The 21,585-nt window shown below is 45.5% G+C and overlaps 1 protein-coding gene and 2 pseudogenes across 1 annotated transcript in view; all 3 read left to right on the plus strand.

Annotated features, from left to right (window-relative positions):
- The window catches only part of KCNH6 (potassium voltage-gated channel subfamily H member 6), a 397,827-nt gene that overhangs the window by 228,432 nt on the left and 147,810 nt on the right, over positions 1-21,585 (plus strand). The gene's annotated exons all lie outside the window — the stretch shown is intronic.
- On the plus strand, positions 3,368-3,432 carry LOC141114670 (U4 spliceosomal RNA; annotated as a pseudogene).
- Positions 4,603-4,667, plus strand: LOC141114671 (U4 spliceosomal RNA; annotated as a pseudogene).

Raw genomic sequence — 21,585 nt, forward strand, 5'->3', positions numbered from 1 at the left:
TCATGTGACTCGTTAGTGTTACAAAGTCTCAGGTGTGATTGGGGAGCAGGTGTGTTAAATTTGGTGTTATTGCTCTCACTCTCTCATACTGGTCACTGGAAGTTCAAGATGGCACCTCATGGCAAAGAACTCTCTGAGGATCTGAAAAAAAGAATTGTTGCTCTACATAAAGATGGCCAAAGCTATAAGTAGATTGCCAAGACCCTGAAACTGAGCTGCAGCATGGTGGCCAAGACCATACAGCGGTTCAACAGGACAGGTTCTACTCAGATTAGCCCTCACCATGGTCAACCAAAGAAGTTGAGTGCACGTGCTCAGCGTCATATCCAGAGGTTGTCTTTGGGAAATAGACGTATGAGTGCTGCCAGCATTGCTGCAGAGATTAAAGGGGTGGGCGGTCAGCCTGTCAGTGCTCAGACCATACGCCGCACACTGCATCAAATTGGTCTGTATGGCTGTTGTCCCAGAAAGATGATGCACAAGAAAGCCCACAATTTGTTGAAGACAAGCAGACTAGGGATATGGATTATTGTAACCATATCCTGTGGTCTGATGAGACCAAGATAAACATATTTGGTTCAAATGGTGTCAAGTGTGTGTGGCGGCAACCAGGTGAGGAGTACAAAGACAAGTGTGTCTTGCCTACAGTCAAGCATGGTGGTGGGAGTGTCATGGTCTGGGGCTGCATGAGTGCTGCCGGCACTGGGGAGCTACAGTTCATTGAGGGAACCATGAATGCCAACATGTACTGTGACATACTGAGGCAGAGCATGATCCCTTCCCTTCAGAGACTGGGCCCCAGGGCAGTATTCCAACATGATAATGATGCCAAACACACCTCCAAGACAACCAGTGCCTTGCTAAAGAGGGTAAAGGTGATGGACTGGCCAAGCATGTCTCCAGACCTAAACCCTATTGAGCATCGGTAGGGCATCCTCAAACGGAAGGTGGAGGAGCGCAAGGTCTTTAACATGTACCAGATCAGTGAGGTCATCATGGAGGAGTGGAAGTCCAGTGGCAACCTGTGATGCTCTGGTGAACTCCATACCCAAGAGGGTTAAGGCAGTGCTGGAAAATAATGGTGGCCACACAAAATATTGACACTTTGGGCCCAATTTGGACATTTTCACTTAGGGGTGTACTCACTTTTGTTGCCAGCGGTTTAGACAATAATGGCTGTGTGTTGAGTTATTTTGAGAGGACACCAAATTTACACTGTTATACAAGCTGTACACTCACTACTTTACATAGTAGACAAGTGTCATTTCTTCAGTGTTGTCACATGAAAAGTAAGAATAAAATATTTACAAAAATGTGAGGGGTGTACTCACTTTTGTGAGATACTGTGTATATATACACATACATATACACACACACACACACAGGGTTATTCAAAAAGATGGAGAAGATTTTAACTTTTTATTTCAAACAAACTGTAAGCTCTCCTTCACACCGAGGGCACGATTTCAAACCGGAATTTTAGTCTGACTTCAGGGGCGATTTGACAGACATCTGTGCAGGTTAATGCACAGATATCTATTGAAATTGCCCCCAAAGTCGCCAAAAGTAGTGCAGAAACTACTTTTAGGAATCGGTGCTGCGCCGCAAAGTTGGCGTCGCACCGAATCGGATGGTGCCATTGCCAGCAATAGGCTCAGATTTGGCAGGTTGTCAATTGGTAGGTAGGTAGGTCGGTCACAGACCCCCCGTCGCTTGATCGTCAGCCCACCAACAACGCACTTACCCCCATCTAGGTTGCGGGCAGCACTTCCTCCTCATCAGCTTCACCCTACGTCTCCTCCTTGGCATCATGGCGGCATCTCAGGACCCACTTCCTGAATGTCTGGAAGGAGAATCAGGAAATAATAGCTAATGTTAATTTGCTTTTGTCACACAACTGGGTGGGTTTAGGGCGCAGTGCTCTGCGTCCACCCTTTTTTGAAGCCAATTAGAGCCTCTGGCTCTAATCACATGCTTCTAAAAAAAAACAAAAAAACATTGGAATCCATGCGTCCGGCGCCCTGCATGTAGATTAGGGGCCGGACGCATGGATTGGGGGGGGGGAACCCCTGCGCCCTTTATGGACGGGCCGCCACTGCATAAAAGGTATCTAAGACATTGAATTGTTGAAGCTGTGAATTCAATAATTAGTGACCAGTTGATTTGTGTGCAGCAAGAAATGGTCTACCGTTTTGATGTTTGTTGCACAACAACATGGTGCTTATGTTGAGTACATACAACCTCTAGGACCAGAAAACTTTGATCCAGTGATGTGCAGAATGTGCTTCTATCCCTTACAGTTTGAATTAAAAAGTTGAAATATGTTCCAACTTTTTGAATAACTCTATATAGGTATATAGATACCTCTGATCCCTCCTGTATTGATTTGTATTGTAAGTGTACTGTCTGCCCTCATGTTGTAAAGCGCTGCGCAAACTGTTGGCGCTGTATAAATCCTGTATAATAATAATATATATATATATATATATATATATATATATATATATATATAGATATATATATCTATGTATATATTTACAATCTTTTTTTTACTTATTTACAAGTTAGAGGCATAACTAATCATGACTGGGCCACACAGCAAAATAACTTAGGACCTATTGAAAGCTAATACTACCTGAACTATTCATTTTACAGAGAGACAGCTATAGGCCAACCATGGGTGTAAGCAGCTGTCTGACTAAAGTTATACATTTGGACCAGTCTCGCCTTTCACCGCTGTGACTACTATAATGAGAAAAAAGGCAAAATGCAATTGTATGAAATTGATGTAGTGTTTTAATAGTATTCAAATTATTCAGGCCGGAGTGTAATATTAGTTTTTTATAAACATTTTGTTCCTTGAAAGGGGAACATTTGCATATTCTTGTTTTGTGCTGTCATCTGACTGAAATTTATGTTTAATGAGCCATTTTAAAAGAATACTATTTTTTTTTGTAGCCTTCAGAGATTATGCAAAACTGTAATAGACAAATATGCCTCCATTGGCATTAGGATGGCTTACAAACCTGGACAGGGTCAGGCACTCTTAGCAAGTCATAGGGCATAAAACTGTAATTTGTAGTCAGAGTTTTCGAGTGAGAAAGTGATAACACCTAAGCACCAAGTCCTGAGGTGTACCTGAATGTAAGATTAAGAAAAAGTATTATGAGTATGTATGAAGACCGGGGGAAACATTTTTAAGAGAGAATTCTAAAGCTTTGCTTCTATAACTAACATCCCTAAAATCCAGGCTCTCCATGATGTGACAGACTCTGAGGTACCCTACCCTTGCCTCTCATGGTACTGGCTGGTAATTCTACAGTTGTTTTATCATTTGACAGCAAGCTGTACAGTATGTCTTTGGGTTAGCTTTGCGCAGTGGCAGTATCATAGCCAATGAGGTTCAACTGAGGCGTGATTATTGCTAATTGCTTCTCTGTCTTTTGGCGAAGATCAAGTGTAGTATCTGTTCTTATCAGTTTCCAGGAGGTGGCGCTTGCTTCTGTCCCTGATCTATGGCGAAATGGAGACGGGATTGCGGTTGTTATGCAAAGCCTGCTGGAGTGAAGGTGACCTGGAGCGGTTTGTAGCCGAAAGGGAAGCCTTCTGATGGGGATGGAGAACCACGAGATCTGAACCGGAGGGTCGGGATCCTGGCCTTCTGGCCTGGATTGGGGCAGATCTAGCTCCGGACAGTTATTCGGGAGAGAACGCTTACTTCCCTCTTACGGGGGGAGGGGAGTGGTTAGTACTTCCCGAACGTAATTAGGAGGGAGTGATGGGAGCGACGGCAGAGCCTGATAAAGGACTCTTTCTGGCTTCCTGATCTCCATATCCTTTCTGCCTGTGGTGGGGTCTGCTGTGGTCTGGGCTGGGGGGTTGGGGCTTTTTCGAAAAGCCAGTGGTGAATGTGCCCCTGAAGTGGCAGTTCAGGGGTGCCGTATAGTCACGGTGTGAAAGCACTTGATTTTATGGCACCATGGTCACTTCACCACAACACATGTTTTTCGCACCTGCCTCTTGGGCCGGGCCTTTTGGCCAGGACCAGGGGAAATTTTTATGCCTGGCCGGAGGGCCGGCCATTGTATAGCACAATGGCCACTTTCACTCACCCATCTCACTATCTTCCCCACTCTTTCTTTTACCCCTGTTTGTCACCTTTTTGTCTTTTTTTGGTTGTCTTTGTATACACGTTTTGTCACTGTGTGGCGAGTAGGGTGTGGGTCCTCGGGCCTACTCTGAAAGTCTTGGGAGGGGGTGGACATAGGCCTTTTGGCTTGGTTCGCCCTCTCCTTTGAGGGGTCTCTCTTCGGGAGAGCCCCACTGTACTTGGGTTGGTCTGCTTCGGCAGTCCTTCCAGTTGTGGGGGTCCGCCTGGTTTCGGCCAGATGGACCCTTTGTCTGAGTACCTCAGTCCCTGTCTGGAGCCTAACGCCCCGGGGGATCAGGGTAAGGTCCTTCCCTAGTGGAGGACTCTGTACACCCGTTGCACTTTTTTGTGTTTCACTCTCTATGTGTGGGCACTTTTTTTGGCACCGGGTGGAAGTTTTTGAGGTGTGTTTTGCACGCCACTGGCTTTTCGATAGAGTATGTCTTTGGGTTAGCTTTGCGCAGTGGCAGTATCATAGCCAATGAGGTTCAACTGAGGCATGATTATTGCTAATCGCTTCTCGGCCTTTCGGCTAAGATCAAGTGTAGTATCTGTTCTTATCAGTTTCCAGGAGGTGGCGCTTGCTTCCGTCCCTGATCTATGGCGAAATAGAGACGGGATTGCGGTTGCTATGCAAAGCCTGCTGGAGTGAAGGTGACCTGGAGCGGTTTGTAGCCGAAAGGGAAGCCTTCTGATAGGGATGGAGAACCACGGGGTCTGAACCGGAGGGCCTGGATTGGGGCAGATCTAACTCCGGACAGTTATTCGGGAGAGAACGCTTACTTCCCTCTTACAGGGGGAGGGGAGTGATTAGTACTTCCCGAATGTAATTAGGAGGGAGTGATGGGAGTGACGGCAGAGCCTGATAAAGGACTCTTTCAGGCTTCCTGATCTCCATATCCTTTCTGCCTGTGGTGGGGTCTGCTGTGGTCTGGGCGGGGGGGGTCGGGGCTTTTTCGAAAAGCCAGTGGTGAATGTGCCCCTGAAGTGGCAGTTCAGGGGTGCCGTATAGTCACGGTGTGAAAGCACTTGATTTTATGGCACCATGGTCACTTCACCACAACACACGTTTTTCGCACCTGCCTCTTGGGCCGGGCCTTTTGGCCAGGACCAGGGGAAATTTTTATGCCTGGCCGGAGGGCCGGCCATTGTATAGCACAATGGCCACTTTCACTCTCCCATCTCACTATCTTCCCCACTCTTTCTTTTACCCCTGTTTGTGACCTTTTTGTCTTTTTTTGGTTGTCTTTGTATACACGTTTTGTCACTGTGTGGCGAGTAGGGTGTGGGTCCTCGGGCCTACTCTGAAAGTCCTGGGAGGGGGTGGACATAGGCCTTTTGGCTTGGTTCGCTCTCTCCTTTGAGGGGTCTCTCTTCGGGAGAGCCCCACTGTACTTGGGTTGGTCTGCTTCGGCAGTCCTTCCAGTTGTGGGGGTCCGCCTGGTTTCGGCCGGATGGACCCTTTGTCTGAGTACCTCAGTCCCTGTCTGGAGCCTAACGCCCTGGGGGATCAGGGTAAGGTCCTTCCCTAGTGGAGGACTCTGTACACCCGTTGCACGTTTTTGTGTTTCACTCTCTATGTGTGGGCACTTTTTTTGGGCACCGGGTGGAAGTTTTTGAGGTGTGTTTTGCACACCACTGGCTTTTCAAAAAAAAAAAAAAGTATGTCTTTGGGTTGTGCACGTTTGTGATGAGTAAGGATACGGGTCCTCGGGCCAGCCCTGAAAGTCTTGGGAAGGGGTGGACATGGCCTTTTGGCTTAGTTCGCCCTTTCTCATGGGGTCTTCCTTTGGGGGAGCCCCACCTAGTACTTGGGTGGGTCCTGTTTTGGCAGGCCCTCCAGAGAACTGGGTCTGTCTGGTTTCGGCCAGATAGACCATTGTAAGTACCTTTGTCCCCGTCAGGAGCCTAACGCCCCGGGGGATCAGGGAATTGGCACGTCTGTGTACCCGTGGCACTTTTTTGTGAGCACTCTTTATGTGTGTGCACATTTTTCATGCATCGGGTGAAGTTTTTGGGTGTTTTGCACGCCATAGGCTTTCAAAAAAAAAAAAGAAGTATGTCTCTGGGTTGTGTACAAACTTCCTTACTCCCTACCCTTGTGCCAATTTCATTTTCAGAATACCTGGTTATAAATTTGGTAAGCTCTCCTTAAATGTATCCTATATTAGATTTTAGGACTTTCAAAAATTGTATTTAGGCAAACAACTTAACTGCAGGAATAATTTCCTGACATTTTACAATATAATGCAACAGTATAATATAAACATTTTTTTTATATATATATCGAAAAGCAGTCCTTGAACTCCAGTAAAGTAACTTTGCATAGGTCAAGGTGATGTTACCATGACGTAAATGGTCTGCTGCAAGTAGGAGGAAGCATCTCCATCGTCTCCTCTCCCCCAGTGATCAGGCTGCAACAGGCACAACCATTGTTAGTGTGACGCGATAGGAGCGCAGAGTGGGAGCACACGAAGGCAGATCACACGAAACCCGATGTGCGGGTCTTTATTGGAGATCCTTGGGTACAGACGGTAGGAGAACTAGTCCACAGAACAACAGAAAACACAGCAATGAAGAATGATTCTCAGGATGACAATATGGGATAGCAAAGGGGAGGGAGCCCACAGGGCATATAGTAGGCACAGCAATTAAGAGTGGTCCTAGGCACAGCCATGAACAGTGGTCCTCGGGGGCGACAAGATGACACAGCAAAGGGGAGGTAGTCCACAGGGCAAACAGGGCAAGGCAGTTTTGGCACAGCAGGGGTTGAAGACCCTGGCCCATGGGCAGAGCACTGTGGGGGCACAGCAGGGGGGAAAGTCCTTAGCACGCAGAGGAGGGTTGGCCCAGCAGGGCAATAACTCCTCAGCACAGGAGGTTAAGTCCTTGGCACCCAGAGCAGGTTTGGCACAGCAGGGCGGTAAGTCCCTAGCACAGGTAAAGCACAGGGGGTTAAATCTTTGGCACACAGGGTACGGTTGGTACAGCAGGGTGGTGAGTCCTCAACACAGGCTGGGCACAGGGGGCTAAGACCTTGACGCCCAGAACAGGGTTGGCACAACAGAGCGGTAAGTCATCAGCACAAGCAAAGCACAGGGAGTTAAGTTCTTTGAACACAGAGCAGGGTTGATACAGAAGGGCGGTAAGTCCTCAGCACATAGGGCAGAGATCCGGGCAGACAAGGGGTTAAGTCCTTAACACACAGGACAGGGATTCTGGGCAGCAGGATGTGGCACATCAAGGGTACAGGCCAGCACACAGGGCAGCAATCAGGTACAGCAGGAACATAGTCCAGAGTCACAGGAAAACAATCTAGGCACAGTGAGTAGCAGGCCACGAGCTGGTACAGCAGAGTCCAGAATCACAATCCAGGCACAAGGAGGGATAGGCAGCACTTGGCTCAGCAAGGGTTCAGGGACTCACCAGTCAACAGCCGAGCAAGTCCAGGCAGAGCAGCAGGAAAAAGAAGATCCAGAGGGCAGATGTCCTTCACCAAACCATTGGGGGTCCATGGAGAGCTGTGTGTCTTGGCCTCAGGTTCAGGGCTACAAGCTGCAGTTGAAGGAAGAGCAGAGAGTAAAGTCCCAGATTCCAGAAAGCCGCACAGAACTGCGAGGTCCAGCTGTGCAGAAAGCCAAGTCTGCCTCAGCAGTTCCATGCATTTTCTAGTGTCCTCAGGGGACTTGCAGCCATGAGCTCCTCTGTCCAACACTAAAGTAAACTCTGAACAGTCTGCCCCCCTTCATTGTTATCTATGGCACTTTGAATTCAGCCACACACACCTCCCAGTACAGAGGGGTCTGGCTCTATCTAGCAGGATACAATAATTTAGATGCTTCTTACTGTGTGCAGCCACATGTCCTGCCCTCTGTGGGGACACAGGAACTCAAAAACCAAATTATGCAGATAAGTTGACTGTGTGGCACACAGTACCTGGGTTAGAGATTATCAATTTTATAAAACTAAATAAAAATGGAAAAATCCAATATTTCTGACCTTTGTTACAGTTAGCCATTTGTGATCACAGCCAACAACTACAAAGCATTGTGATGTACATGGCTGTGTCATCTCTTGGCCACTTTCTCTGTCCTAGAAGTAGATACTGATAGATGGGACAGATGATCCTACCCCGTACACAAACTGTCTTCGCCCAGGGCCGCTCATCTATCCCTAATCACATGTAGCACTTTGGATGTCCATTTATTGCGATCAGCCACAGTGCTTATCATTGGTTTCTACACATTTCCTTTCTGCGGCTGATCACAAACACCTGTGATCCTTCATCCTTCAGTCATTTTTTCATCTTTCCATCTATTAAATTTTCTGCCCTTGTTGTTTTAACTTTGGATAGTAAAACATTTTTTTTTCTGCCAGTAAATACCTTATACACACCCATTCCTCTTTCTTGTCTGGTATGACATCATGCATAGCTCTCTCTCACACTCGTGAGAGTTTGCCAGGAAGGGAGAGAGTCATAAGAGAGCCAATGAGAGCTGCAGAGCTGGAGGTTTGCCTCTGTGTGTCTGTGTAAATCCAGGAAGTGAACAGGCAGCAGCTTCAGCTGCCCACAGTTAAAATGGCTGCAGCCAGACTTAGTAGAGGGAGATTTTTGCTGCATATTGGGCAAGTACACAATCACAGTATAAATAAAATAATATGCAAAGTGGTTGGAGGGAAGCGTCAGAATAGCAAAGATGTTTTTATTACAAATTATGTGAGCAGACTGCAGTTCCTCTTTAAGTAAATTTCAAGTCGCCCTGCCTCCTCATTCTTCCCTCTCTCACAATTGGATATACAGTACTGTTCAAAAGTTTTGGGCAGGTGTGAAGGAATACTGTAAAGTCAGAATGTTTTCACAAATATATTATTTTTAATTGTTTATTTTTATCAACTTACAAAATGTAAAGTGAGCGAACAGAAGAAAAATCTAAATCAAATCAATATTTGGTGGATTAGGGTAAGGTGTATGATTAACCAATTATACCAAGCAGGTGCTAATGATCATCATCTTCATATGTAAGTTGAAACAGTCATTAACTGAAACAGAAAAAACTGTGTAGGAGGCTTAAAACTGGGCTAGGAACAGCCAAACTCTGCTACTAAGGTGAGGCTGTGGAAGACAGTTTCATGTCACAGATCATACACCGTGGCAAGACTGAGCACAGCCACAAGTAGACAAGGTAGTTATGTCAGCAAGGTCACACCCAGGCAATGATTTTAAAGCAGACTGGTGTTTCAAGATGTGTTGTTTAAGCTCTTTTAAAGAAGCACAAAGAAATGCACAGCATTCAGGACCATAGATGCAGTGGTTGGCCAAGGAAACTTAAAGGGGTTGTAAAGGTATTTTTTTTATTTTTTAAAAATAACAAACATGTTATACTTACCTTCACTGTGCAGCTCGTTCTGCACAGAGTGGCCCCGAACCTGCTCTTCTGGGGTCCCTCGGCGGCTGTCTCAGCTCCTCCCCGCAATAATTAACCACCTTAATGCGAGCTCCCTCGCATGGTGGTTAGTTATTGTGGGCGCGCTCCCGTGATACAGCCGGCGGCTATAGCCGCTCGCTGTATCACTCGGCCCCGCCCCCCAGAGCGCCGCGTCATTGGATGTGATTGACAGCAGCGCGAGCCAATGGCTGCGCTGCTTCCAATCCATCCACTGTAGCCAATCAGCGGCCAGGCTGAGCAGTGGAATCGAGGACGTGAACGAGCAGCCGAATTTCGAGGGGTCAGGTAAGTAAAACGGGGGGGCTGGGGATGGCGGTATGGTTAGTAGTTTTTTCACCCTAATGCATAGAATGCATTAAGGTGAAAAATTTTTTACCTTTACAACCCCTTTAATGCAGCAGATGAAAGACACATCATGCTTACTTCCCTTCAACATCGTAAGAGGTCCAGCAGTGCCATCAGCACAGAACTGGTGGAAACCAGTGGGACCAAAGTACACCCATCTACTGCCCAGAGAAGTCTGGATAGAAGTGGTCTTCATGGAAAAATTACAGCCAAAAAGCCATGCCTCTGACTTGGAAACAAGGCTAAGCAACTCAAATAAAAATAGAAAGAACTGGGGTGCAGAGAAATGGCAGCAGGTGCTCTGGACTGATGAGTCAAAATTTTAAATAATTGACTGTAGGAGGAGGCAGTATGTTCACTGAAGGGCTGTAGAGCGGTACAATAATGAGTGTCTGCAGGTAACAGTGAAGCATGGTGGGGTTCCTAGCAAGTCTGGGGCTGCATTTCTGCAAATGGAGTTGGAGATTTGGTCAGGATCAATGGTGTCCTCAATGCTCAGAAATACATGCAGATACTTATCCATCATGCCATACTATCAGGGATGCATGTGATTAGCCCCAAGTTTAGTCTGCAGCAGGACAATGACCCCAAACATACAGCCAATGTCATTAAAGGAGAAGTACAGCTAAAGCTCGTTTGGCTGTATTTCTCCTATGGATCACAGAAGTGCAGTCCGTTCTGCACTCCTGTGACCCATTTTCAGCAGACAGTGGGCTGTAGCCCCCTGTCAGCTGATGTCACAGAGCCGGTCCAGGCTGGGGAAAGATTGCGACCATATGGTCAGGATCCACCCACATGCCTGGACTGGCACCTGGCTCAGCCTCTCAGGGAGCCGCTGAGAACATGAGCCAGCTGCTCCTGCCCCCTTTACAGGCCCAGCGCCCCAGTGAGCATGGGGGGCAGAGCAGACAGCCGGGACTGACACTTGTGTTTGATGTCTCAGTTCTCAGTCTTAGAGCCGGCGGGGGACAGATGCGGACCAATGCTGCATCCACCTAGGTAAGTATGATTCTTAAAAAACATTTTTCCCATACTTCTCTCTTAAGAACTAACTTCAGTGTAAAGAAGAATGGTTTGGCCCCCACAGAGTCCTCCAAGATATTTGGAACAACCTACCCACTGAGCTCCTTCAAAAACTGTGTGTAAATGTACCTAGAAGAATTGATTCTGTTTTGAAGGCAAAGGTTGGTCACACCAAATATTGATTTGATTTGGATTTGTCTTCTGTTCACTTTCCATTTTGTTAATTGATAAAAAAAAAAACAATTAAACCTCTTTTTTTGAAAACAGTCTTAGTTTACAGCATTTTTCCACACCTGCCTAAAACTTTTGCACAGTAGTGAAAATGTATGTATTTTGTTTACATTTATTTGCGCTGCAAAGCAGCACTTCTTCATTTGGCTGTATGGCTCTCTTCCTGCGCATGCACAGATGTGCCATAGGGCTTTGGGTCTTAAGTGAGCCCAGTGACACATCTACGTTTGTGCAGGTTTTCATGCACGAAGATGGCAATTATGAAAGTCTTAAACCTTTGCCGTCCTTGCACATACATGGGAAATATCTTGCATGTCCGCATATGTGTCAAAGGGCAATGCCAGGACGTGGTTGGGTGGAACCAATACACAGGGGACTTGAAGTTCCTTTTTAAAGACTTAAATTAATGCAAATCTGTAATTATTAATTCATCATTCAATGTATTTTTAAATGCAAGCAGTGTAAGTACCTGTATTTGACCTGGTATCAGCCTCTTGTAGCCCCCTGTACAGTAGAGACAGAGGGTGAGAGAAAGAACAAACAAATGGCAACCACCCCAACCTATAACTGGCCTATGCAGCAAGGAAAACATGGAAGGGCAACGCATTTCAAAAAACAACAACAAAAAAATCCCAGCTCACTTACCAGCAAGCCTGCAAAAAAACGAATTGTCCTGCCTAACAGTTCATGGTAAAACAAGGGGTTTAGTGTCAGAAACCATGAAATCAGACCGAGACAGAAGTATAGTTAAATCACACTTGTTTAAAAGTAAAAAGAACAAACGTAGTCAAAACATAGCCAGAGTTCAGTAACCGGAACGGATAGTAAACCAAGCCAGAAGTCAGGGATCAAAGTAGTGGAACAGCAAACAGGATCTGGAGCCAGAAGGGAAGTCAGCAAAGCCAGTCTTTAAACAGGAACGTAGGAGATAGTATCTTGTGATGTGACCAAGGCGAAGGCAGAGCTCCTCTGGACTGGACAGCTTAAGTAGGCAGGACTGACGAGCAGGATATCAACAGCTGAGCAACTGTGGAGAGAGATGGGAGCTGGCAATTAGCCGACAGCTGAGCGGCCAGCTCAGAGAAGGAAGGGCTGAGCCCAGCCCTGACATTTAGTTTGCACACATTTGCCGATATATGTGTAAGCTGCACAGGGCCACTTCACAAAACCCCAGTGTACTGCAGTCCTAACTCTTTAAATTTTGAGAGTCTCCAAAGTTATATCACATAGATAATAATGGATAGATTAATGCATGGCGGGAGCCCACCCCAGCTTAAAGGTATAGGGACGCACTGGACACCCAGCAATAGCACAGTGGCAGTGAAGGTGCCCAGTGTGTCTCCTCACCAGTATTCCAACAATACAAACAAATGGCCATTGCCCCACCTATAACTGGCTTTTGCAGCAAAAGCAAAAGGGTGATGCCCTGCAGCTTACACATATATTTGCAAATCTGTGCAAACTAAACCCCTGCTTTTAATGTGAAGTGTTAGACAGGACAATTTAGTTTGTTGCAGGCTGGCTGGTAAGTGAGCTGGGAATTCTTCTTTGTTTTGTGATAGAAAGAAGCAGCACAAGGAGCTAATTAGTGCTCACAAGAGACATGCTGATAGGAGGAGAAATCAGAGTGACAGAAAATGAGCTCATCAGTGTGCTGCTTCTCCTTTCACCGTCCCGTTACAGGATGGGCAGGGTCCAGGAAGACCTGTGTTAGGAGGAAATAGGTTGAACGATGATGGCCATCAGACTGAGGACATCCAGGAACAGAAAGAGTAAAAGTCTTGAATAAGCTGAATATCGCAGCAAAAGATTTGTTATTTTTCCATTATTGGGCTATTCATTTTTATACGGGCAGTCCCCAGGTTATAAACAAGGTAGGTTCTGTAAGATTGTTCTCAAGTTGAATTCATTGTGACGTGTAACTCCAGCCCAAATTTTTTTTTACATTTTTTGGATAGCATAGGGAAGGGTTAACACCCCTGTAATGTTTGTCTTGCTGTCTTCTCCCCCTGTTCAGAAGATTTCACCTCACTTTTTGTCCCTGTGACAATTGGATTTTGAAAATGTTGGGTTGTCGTGGAAACAAGGATTGGTGATAAAGTTTCAGTGGAGACACCTTTTTCCCATAATAGCTCTTACAGGAGTGAAATTCTCTTTCCTAGGGGTAGATTTCCTCTCACTTCCTGTTGCCTCCCTCCGGTTGTAAGTAGGAGTTGTATGTAAGTCGGATGTTTGTAACTCGGGGACTGCCTGTAATGACATTTAAAAATTGATCACACTGGAAAATGTTTTTCACCATCTTTGTTTTTTGCTTTAAAATATATTAAAACTTATTGAAATACAGTACCACCCATACAAAAGCGATATTTGTCCAAAAAGACCCCAATATACAGTATTGTACTGTCACATCAACGTAATGTAAGCAAATCAAAAATGTAGTCCTGGTCCCAGTTTCAGCCAAAACAATGGACAGTATTTTGTTTGCACTGAACAGGAAGGGGTTCTGTCAGGTTTTTATTGCCGTCCGTGATCCTACAGGGGATGTTTCCCCTTCATTCCTGCCAGAACAAGAACTGATGGGAATACTCTCTTATGGGAGGGAATACAACTCATTTTGAACCACTTGTTACTGGGCACTCAAACCCCCCTCCTGCCCAGACCAATTTTCAGCTTTCAGCGCTGTCACACTTTGAAGGACAATTGCGCGGTCATGCTACAGTTTACCCAAATTAAGTTTTTATCATTTTTTTCACACAGATAGAGCTTTCTTTTGGTGGTATTTAATTGCTGCTGGTTTTTTATTTTTTGCTAAATAAAACAAAAATGGACAGAACATTTTCAAAATAAAAAAAAAACTGTTTCAAAGTTGGTTATAAAATTTAGAAAAAAGGTAATTTTTCTCCTTCACTGATGTGCGCTGATGAGGCTGCACTGATGGGCACTGATAGGCTGCGTTGATGGGCACTGATAGGCGGCATTGATTCTCACTAATAGGCGGCACTGACTCTTACTAATAGGCGGCACTGACTCTTACTAATAGGCGGCACTGATAGGCACTGATAAGGCGGCACTAATGGGCACTGATCGGTGGCACTGATAAGCACTGATGAGGCGGCACTGATAGGTGGCACTGATGGGTTGCACTGATGGTTGGCACTAATGGTTGGCAGTGATGGGTAGCACTGATGATCACTGATGGGTGGCACTGATGGGCATTGGTAGGCACTGGTAGGTGACACTGATAGGCTGCACTGATCTGTGGCACTGATTATGAAACACTGATGGGAATTGATTGGTAGCAGTGGTGGGCATTGATTGGTGGCACTGTGGGCACTGGTAGGTGGCACTGTGGACACTGGTAGGTGGCACTGGTGGGCATTGGTAGGTGGCACTGATGGGTACTTATAGGTGGCACTGGTAGGTGGCACAGTGGGCACTGGCAGCTGACACTGGTGGGCACAGAAAATGCAGCCGCGGCTTTCTGTGTGAAGGACCGATGTCCCTCTGACAGAAGCCGGTGATCGGCTTTTTTTATACCAAATATACCAATTACCGAGCTTCTGTTTACATCATGTGATCAGCCGTCATTGGCTGACAGCTGATCACGTGGTAAGGGGCCGGGATTGACCCCTTACTCGGATCTGTGATCACCCGAGTCTCATAAACTCGGTGATCACAGAGCGGGTCACGCAGACAGTGCTTGCTCAGGAAGACATCCAGGGACGCCCTCCCGGCAATTAAGGCCCGCGCTGCAGCTGTCTTTTGGTTATAGCCCAGGCGGCAAGTAGTTAAAGCGGTGCTCCGCTGAATTTTTTTTTTTTAAAAGTCAGCAGCTACAAATACTGCAGCTGCTGACTTTTAAAACATGGACACTTACCTGTCCAGGGCGCCCGCGATGTCGGCAGCCGAGGCCGAACCGTCTCTCGGTCCTCGGGTGCTGCCGCCTCCATGTTCGGTAAGGGAATCAGGAAGTGAAGCCGTGCGGCTTCACTTCCCGATTCCCTACTACGCATGCGCGAGTAGCGCAGCGCAATACGGATGGTCCCTGCTGTCTCTGGGACCCGTGTGTTTCCCAGCAGACAGCGGGGAGGGAGCAGGAAGTGGCGTAAATAACCGCAGATTCTGCGGCTATCTATGCCGGGAGTGGGTACAGATACCTGTAATATACAGGTATCTGCACCCCCCTCCCCCCTGAAAGGTGCCAACTGTGACACCGGATGGGGGGGGGGTGAATCCGATGAGTGGAAGTTCCACTTTTGGGTGGAACTCCACTTTAATGAATGATGGAGATTTAGAACTTTTGACAATGCTTTAATTGCTATCAGTGCCTTCCTGTCCCCTATTTCTTGTATGGGTGTCACAGTGACAGAAGGTGGGAGAAAACTTCTCCAGTGAGGTCACAAAGAAGAAAAAAAAAACATGCCAGAAATTGTAACACTTCCCCACTCTATCCAGGTCTATAAAATGAAAAAAAATGTGGCTGCAGTTAGGCTTCAGGGGGTACGCAACTGCCAGCCCTTACATGGTTCTACATCTCTTTGTGTGTCATGTGAAAAGGTAGATGTCTTTTTCATTGAAATTACATTTAATAAAGCTAAATGTTAACAATTTAGCAGAATTTGACTTATTAGCCTTCACGCTGATAACAACAAGCCAGTACTGTCTTGTCTGATGTTGTAAGATGAACACGTCAGGAATTCCGAGGTGTTAAATCACCTCTTAGAAGCGGAGACAGGAGGTGATGCTGGGCTCCTCACCCCCCTGGGAGCTTGTTATGTGAATATTGGCCGGCTCTGGTCCTCTTCTTACACACAATAAAGCAACTTTTCACTTTAAAGTGTTCTGATGAGGACAGAAAGGTCCTTACATTGATATGGCAGTGGACAGATTAGCTAAGTGTCTCTAGTTAAAGCCCCCTTACAAGAGTGACATTACATTTAATATTGTGATGTAAAGATGCCTGCCCCAATGTGTAATTCTTTTGCATGAAAGTGGAAAAAAACACTAACATGCTACATTGCAGAAAGGAACATGAACTGTACAATCTACAGTTACCTATTATTTCTTAAAGTTTTACTAAACCCAGGACCCTGCATTCACTATATCTGGTCTCCCACAATACACAGAACATGGAAATGCAATTATTTTAGTACATATTAACCCGCTAAATACCTTTTCTCATCAGCAGTATATAGCAGTCTTGTGACTTCTATCAGTGTATAGTTAAAGCTTGCAGGAGGAGTTTTCATTCTCCCCTGATTGTCCTATGAGGCTGCAGGACCCCTGACCCTCTTTCTGGACAGTGCTGATTGGCCATGTGCCGATCACATGCACCCTTCCAAAAAAAGAAAACAACTCTCTAGCAATACACACCAAACTGAGCAAAGTCCCCCAAAGCTCTGTACTATCATGAGATGGATTGAGGGTTGGGGGCAGTAGAAGAAGGGGAGGTTCAGAGAAGACAGGATCAAACAGCCTTTTTACACAATGTGCAGGATTAACCACTTAGGTTCCACAGTGAGTATAACAAGCATGCTTTACTGCATATACAGACTGATTTTACTGTTGTGGGGTTAGTAACACTTTAACCTAATAAAGCTGTACAGTGGAACCTCGGATTACGAGCATAATCCGTTCCAGGACTATGCTCGTAATCCAAAGTACTCGCATATCACATGAGTTTTCCCATTGAAGTCAATGGAAACGAAAATAATTAGTTCCGCATTAACTTCAATGTGATGCAATACCGCATGAGGCCAGAGGCGGGGGGGGCGCCGGAGAGCATCGGAAACGGTCGAAAAGGCCCTTGGACACTTCGGCGGACCTCGGCAAACCTTAGAAAGACTTCCTACCCGAGATTTGCCAAGGTCAGCCGTGCTGCACTCGGGCCTTTCCGTGCATTTCCGAACGTGATGTTTGGCTCTGCTCGGCTCCGGCGCCTCCCCACCTCGGGCCAAAAGCGGTACTGCACACAACACTCGCAAACCGAGTTACGATTTTTAAAAATACAGTGCTCATATTGCGAAACGCTCGTTAACCGCGTTACTCGCAATCCGAGGTTCCACTGTAATCAGAAATTACATTCATCTATTTTGTATTCAGAAATCACACACATATACAGTATGTGCATAGAAATAATTACTACACTTTGTATAAGCTGCATCACTTTGTCAGTAGGCTTATTATTTGATTACTATTAAATATAATAAAGGGTAATGCTGTTCTCAAACAATACAAAAGTAATGTTGTAAAGCCTTGCTAAAAAAAAAGGTGCGCTTCTTTACCAAGGTCACCCTCCCCCATGCCAAATCACTGCACTTCAATTAAAAGAAAAACTGAGTAAAAAAGGTTAGTACACATACTTAACTTACCCCATGCTTCTGCCCATGAAGCCCACACAAGGGTGATATCACCAAGCTTCCCATAAGATTCTGTGAGTGGAGAAGAGCCCAAATCACACGAGAAGGCACTCCTGCACTGCATGAGATTTGGGCTATGAATCATTCCCTGGGATCTCTTCCAAAGGATAGTGATATCAACCCCTGCAGCTCCGGAGTTGAGGGTAATGTAAATACTGTATGTTAAATAACTTTTTTTACCCACAGTTATGCCGTGTACACACGAGCGGACTTTTCGACCGGACTGGTCCGACGGTCCATGCGACGGACTTTCGGCAGACTTCCAACTGATTTTCCGAACAAACGGTCTTGCCTACACACGATCACACCAAAGTCCGACGGATTCGTACGTGATGGTGTACGACCGGACTAGGATAAGGAAGTTGATAGCCAGTAGCCAATAGCTGCCCTAGCGTCGGTTTTCGTCCGTCGGACTAGCATACAGACGAGCAGACTTTTCGACCGGACTCGAGTCCGTCGGAAAGAATTGAAACATGTTCCAAATCTAGAGTTCGTCAGATTTTCGACCGAAAAAGTCTGCTGCAGGTCCGATGAAGCCCACACATGGTCGAATTGTCCGCCGGACTCGGTCCGTCGGACCAGTCCACTCGAAAAGTCCGCTTGTGTGTACGCGGCATTATTCTTTATTTTCGAGCAGTGTTTTATGGATGGAGTAGGGGCCTCCGATGAATAAGCAGATCTAGCTTGTAGTACAAGGTCCAACTTAAGAAAAAAAAATCTATAAAAATGACCTACGGACCAGACAACTGTTTTTTTACTGACATGTAAGAGATTACATAATGATCAGGGAAGTGATTGTGCTGTTAAACGCTCAGGAATTAAAGAGGTGTTTTGTTACCTGATCTGCCCATCCAGTAACATACAAGCAGGGCTTTTTTTCAGCGGGAACGCGGGGGAACGCAATTCCAGAACCTCCTGGACCGACTTTATGTAATGGCAAGGGGTGCTGGGGTGTACTGCAGGGTATTGATGCTCACTGCTGGGGGATCTATTCTAGCTGGAGGGGATCTATTTTTGCAGGGGGGGTCTATTGTTGCTGAGGAGGTCTATTGTTGCTGGTGGGGGACCTATTGTTTGCTAGGGGTGGGTCTTATGTTGCTGGGGGGTCAGTTGTTGCTGAAGGAGATCTACTGTTGGGGGAGGGGTCTATTGTTTATGGATGCCATAGAGTCTATTAATGCTGGCTGTGCGGAGATCTGTTGATGCTGCTGGGAGTCTATTGTTGCTGGGGGGGGGATTTTGTTGTGGGTGGTACATTGTTGGATCTATTGTTACTGGCTGAAGGGGATCTATTTTACTGCTTTTCTTGATATCATTACCAAATTCCATACAAATTACTTAGCACCACAAAATGATACTTGGTTTTGTATTGTCTAAAAGGGACGGTGCTCGGAGGTGGGTAGGGGCGGGGAAAAGGGGTGACTCAGAAAAGGGGAGTTCCTGCACCTATTGTCTGAGAAAAAAAGCCCTGCATACAAGCATAAAAATGTAAAGACTGGAGTAGGTTTAGTTACAGTGAGTACAGTGAGTGATAGCACATGGTAACCAAGGCATTAGTCCTTTTAGACCTATTGGATGGTATTTGATATAATTACAGTAGAAAATTAGAAACAATCTTAACATCACATTGGGGTTGATTTACTAAAGGCAAATCCACTCCGCATTACAAGTGCACTGCAAGTACACCTGAAAGTGCACTTGTAATTGCAGTCGCTTTAGATCTGAGGGGTAGATCTGAAATGAGGGGAAGCTCTGCTGATTTTATCATCCAATCATATGCAAGCAAAAATGCTTTTTTTTATTTTCCTTGCATGTCCCCCTCAGTTCCGCACTTCCAAGTGCACTTGCAGTGGATTTGCCTTTAGTAAATACCCCCCCCCCCCCGTTCCACTAAAGACATAATGCCATGCATCGGATCTGATTCCACCGTTCTAGAAATTCACCAATTAGGAGCTTATAGAGAAAATCTTATTTATAGTGGTAATAATTGATATATTGTATATCCTGAAAAGATAAGATCTCATAAAACACCCTCAATTGGGATCTACACACTGCGCCACAGATAAAACACAATATAAATATAATCAAGCAGCCACTTTCAAAGGGAAAAAAATAAAATATACCAAAAATATATATAATGAACAGAGGTAAACAGTAGCGCTGAAGGTGAAATTACCAAGAACACATTAAATTACACACCCAAAAGTGATAATGTGCAAACACTAGAAATAAGTCTATAGGAAAACTTGGTGGAAATAAATCAATGAACAATGAGTTGATGGGTTGATCCGGCACAACACCACATTTCTCCACTCCCCAGTTGGATATAAACTCACAAGCAAGTACCCTCATGTTTTTGCATAAGAGCAGTTACCACCTCAGGGTTTACGTAAATTTTATAATGGGTTCAGCATTTAGACTGGGTTTATACTTGTGCGATCCAAACATCACATGCGATGTCTGTAGCCATACAAACTGTATGGCTGAAATCACATCGTATTCGCAGCAAAATGGTGCAGGACCCTTTTTTTCCTGCACCATTTCACAGTTCACACTGCGATCTGCAAACCGATCTGGGGGTGTCATTAACTTTACATTGACATCTGCAGCGGTTCGCAGATGTCAGTGTGAACCGCCAGCGATTCAGGTGCGATGCGGGAACCCGCACAGGAATCACGCTGGTTTCCGCATCGCACCAGTGTGAACCCAGCCTTATACAATGTGGAATAGCTAACAAGGCTGTCATAACTTGAGTTGTATCTCAATTGGCTCCAGCAGCATGATCAAGAATTGGAATGTGTCTCAAGGCCACCTCTCTCAGGAAGACATTTGGCTGCCTTTGGCTCGCATTATGTCCTCCCTATGTGGTCAATAGTCTATACCAGAGGTCTCCAAACTGTGGACCGCGGGCCGAATATGGCCCTTTGTCCACCTTTATCCAGCCATTGGGGCATCACTCTATCTGCTGAAACCAAAGATGGGGCACCATTCCTCACACTGACGCCAATGTTGGGACAGAATTCCTCCCACTGACACCAACGCTGGGGCACCATTCCTCCCTTGAATACCACTGATCTGGCACTTTTCCTGCCACTGACACCAACAACGGGCCACTAATCTTCCCACTATAACCAATCATAGTGCATTGGTTACTTCCACTGGATACAGTCTGGCCCCCTTAAAGTCTGAAGGATATTAAAGTGGCCCTTTATTTAGAAAGTTTGGAGACCTCTGGTCTGTACACATAAAAAAAAAAGCCCAAAAGTTTTTGGTGCCCCTTCACACGGGCAGAGCATCGATTTTCCTGTGCCAGCAGCTTAGCAATGTTATTTCTTGGCATAGTGATATCAACACCAATAAAATTGTTAAACAGTCACGTCTAAAATACTCGCATTTAGAATTTTAGATGCATACAGTGTTTAGGGGTGTTCAGTTCCTCCAATGACATTACAAGTGTATGCATATATGCGTTTAATTGCGTACACTCATAAAATCTGCAGATATGCACGACCCTGGACACACCGCTAAACGTAGAGCACATTTTCGTTTGCGGACCCAGCTGGTCTTACTAATTTTTATAGTGCTGCATTTAGATGCCTGCAAAACTATAAGCTGAATGCATTTAAAGAATAAGCTCTCATGTGCTGAACTGAATTTGACCCTGGGGGTGGAATCATCATTTTTCTTTATTAACCATTGGAACTGTATTGAAAAATACACAATAAGCATACACATTAGGAATACTAAACTTAAAGTGGTTTTCTGGCCGAAATTATACTTTTTAAATAAAAATACCCCTATAATACACAAGCTTAATGTATTCTAGTAAATTTAGTCTGTAAACTAAGGTCTGTTTTGTTAGTTTATAGCAGTAGTTTGTTATTTTATAAACTTACAGCAGGCCGTGGCCATCTTAAGTGTGGGCATCTGAAGCCAGACTGTATTTCTTCCTGGATCTCATCCTTGCAGA

Source organism: Aquarana catesbeiana, linkage group LG12 (genome assembly GCF_042186555.1).
Source record: "Aquarana catesbeiana isolate 2022-GZ linkage group LG12, ASM4218655v1, whole genome shotgun sequence".
Taxonomy (NCBI): Eukaryota; Metazoa; Chordata; class Amphibia; order Anura; family Ranidae; genus Aquarana; species Aquarana catesbeiana.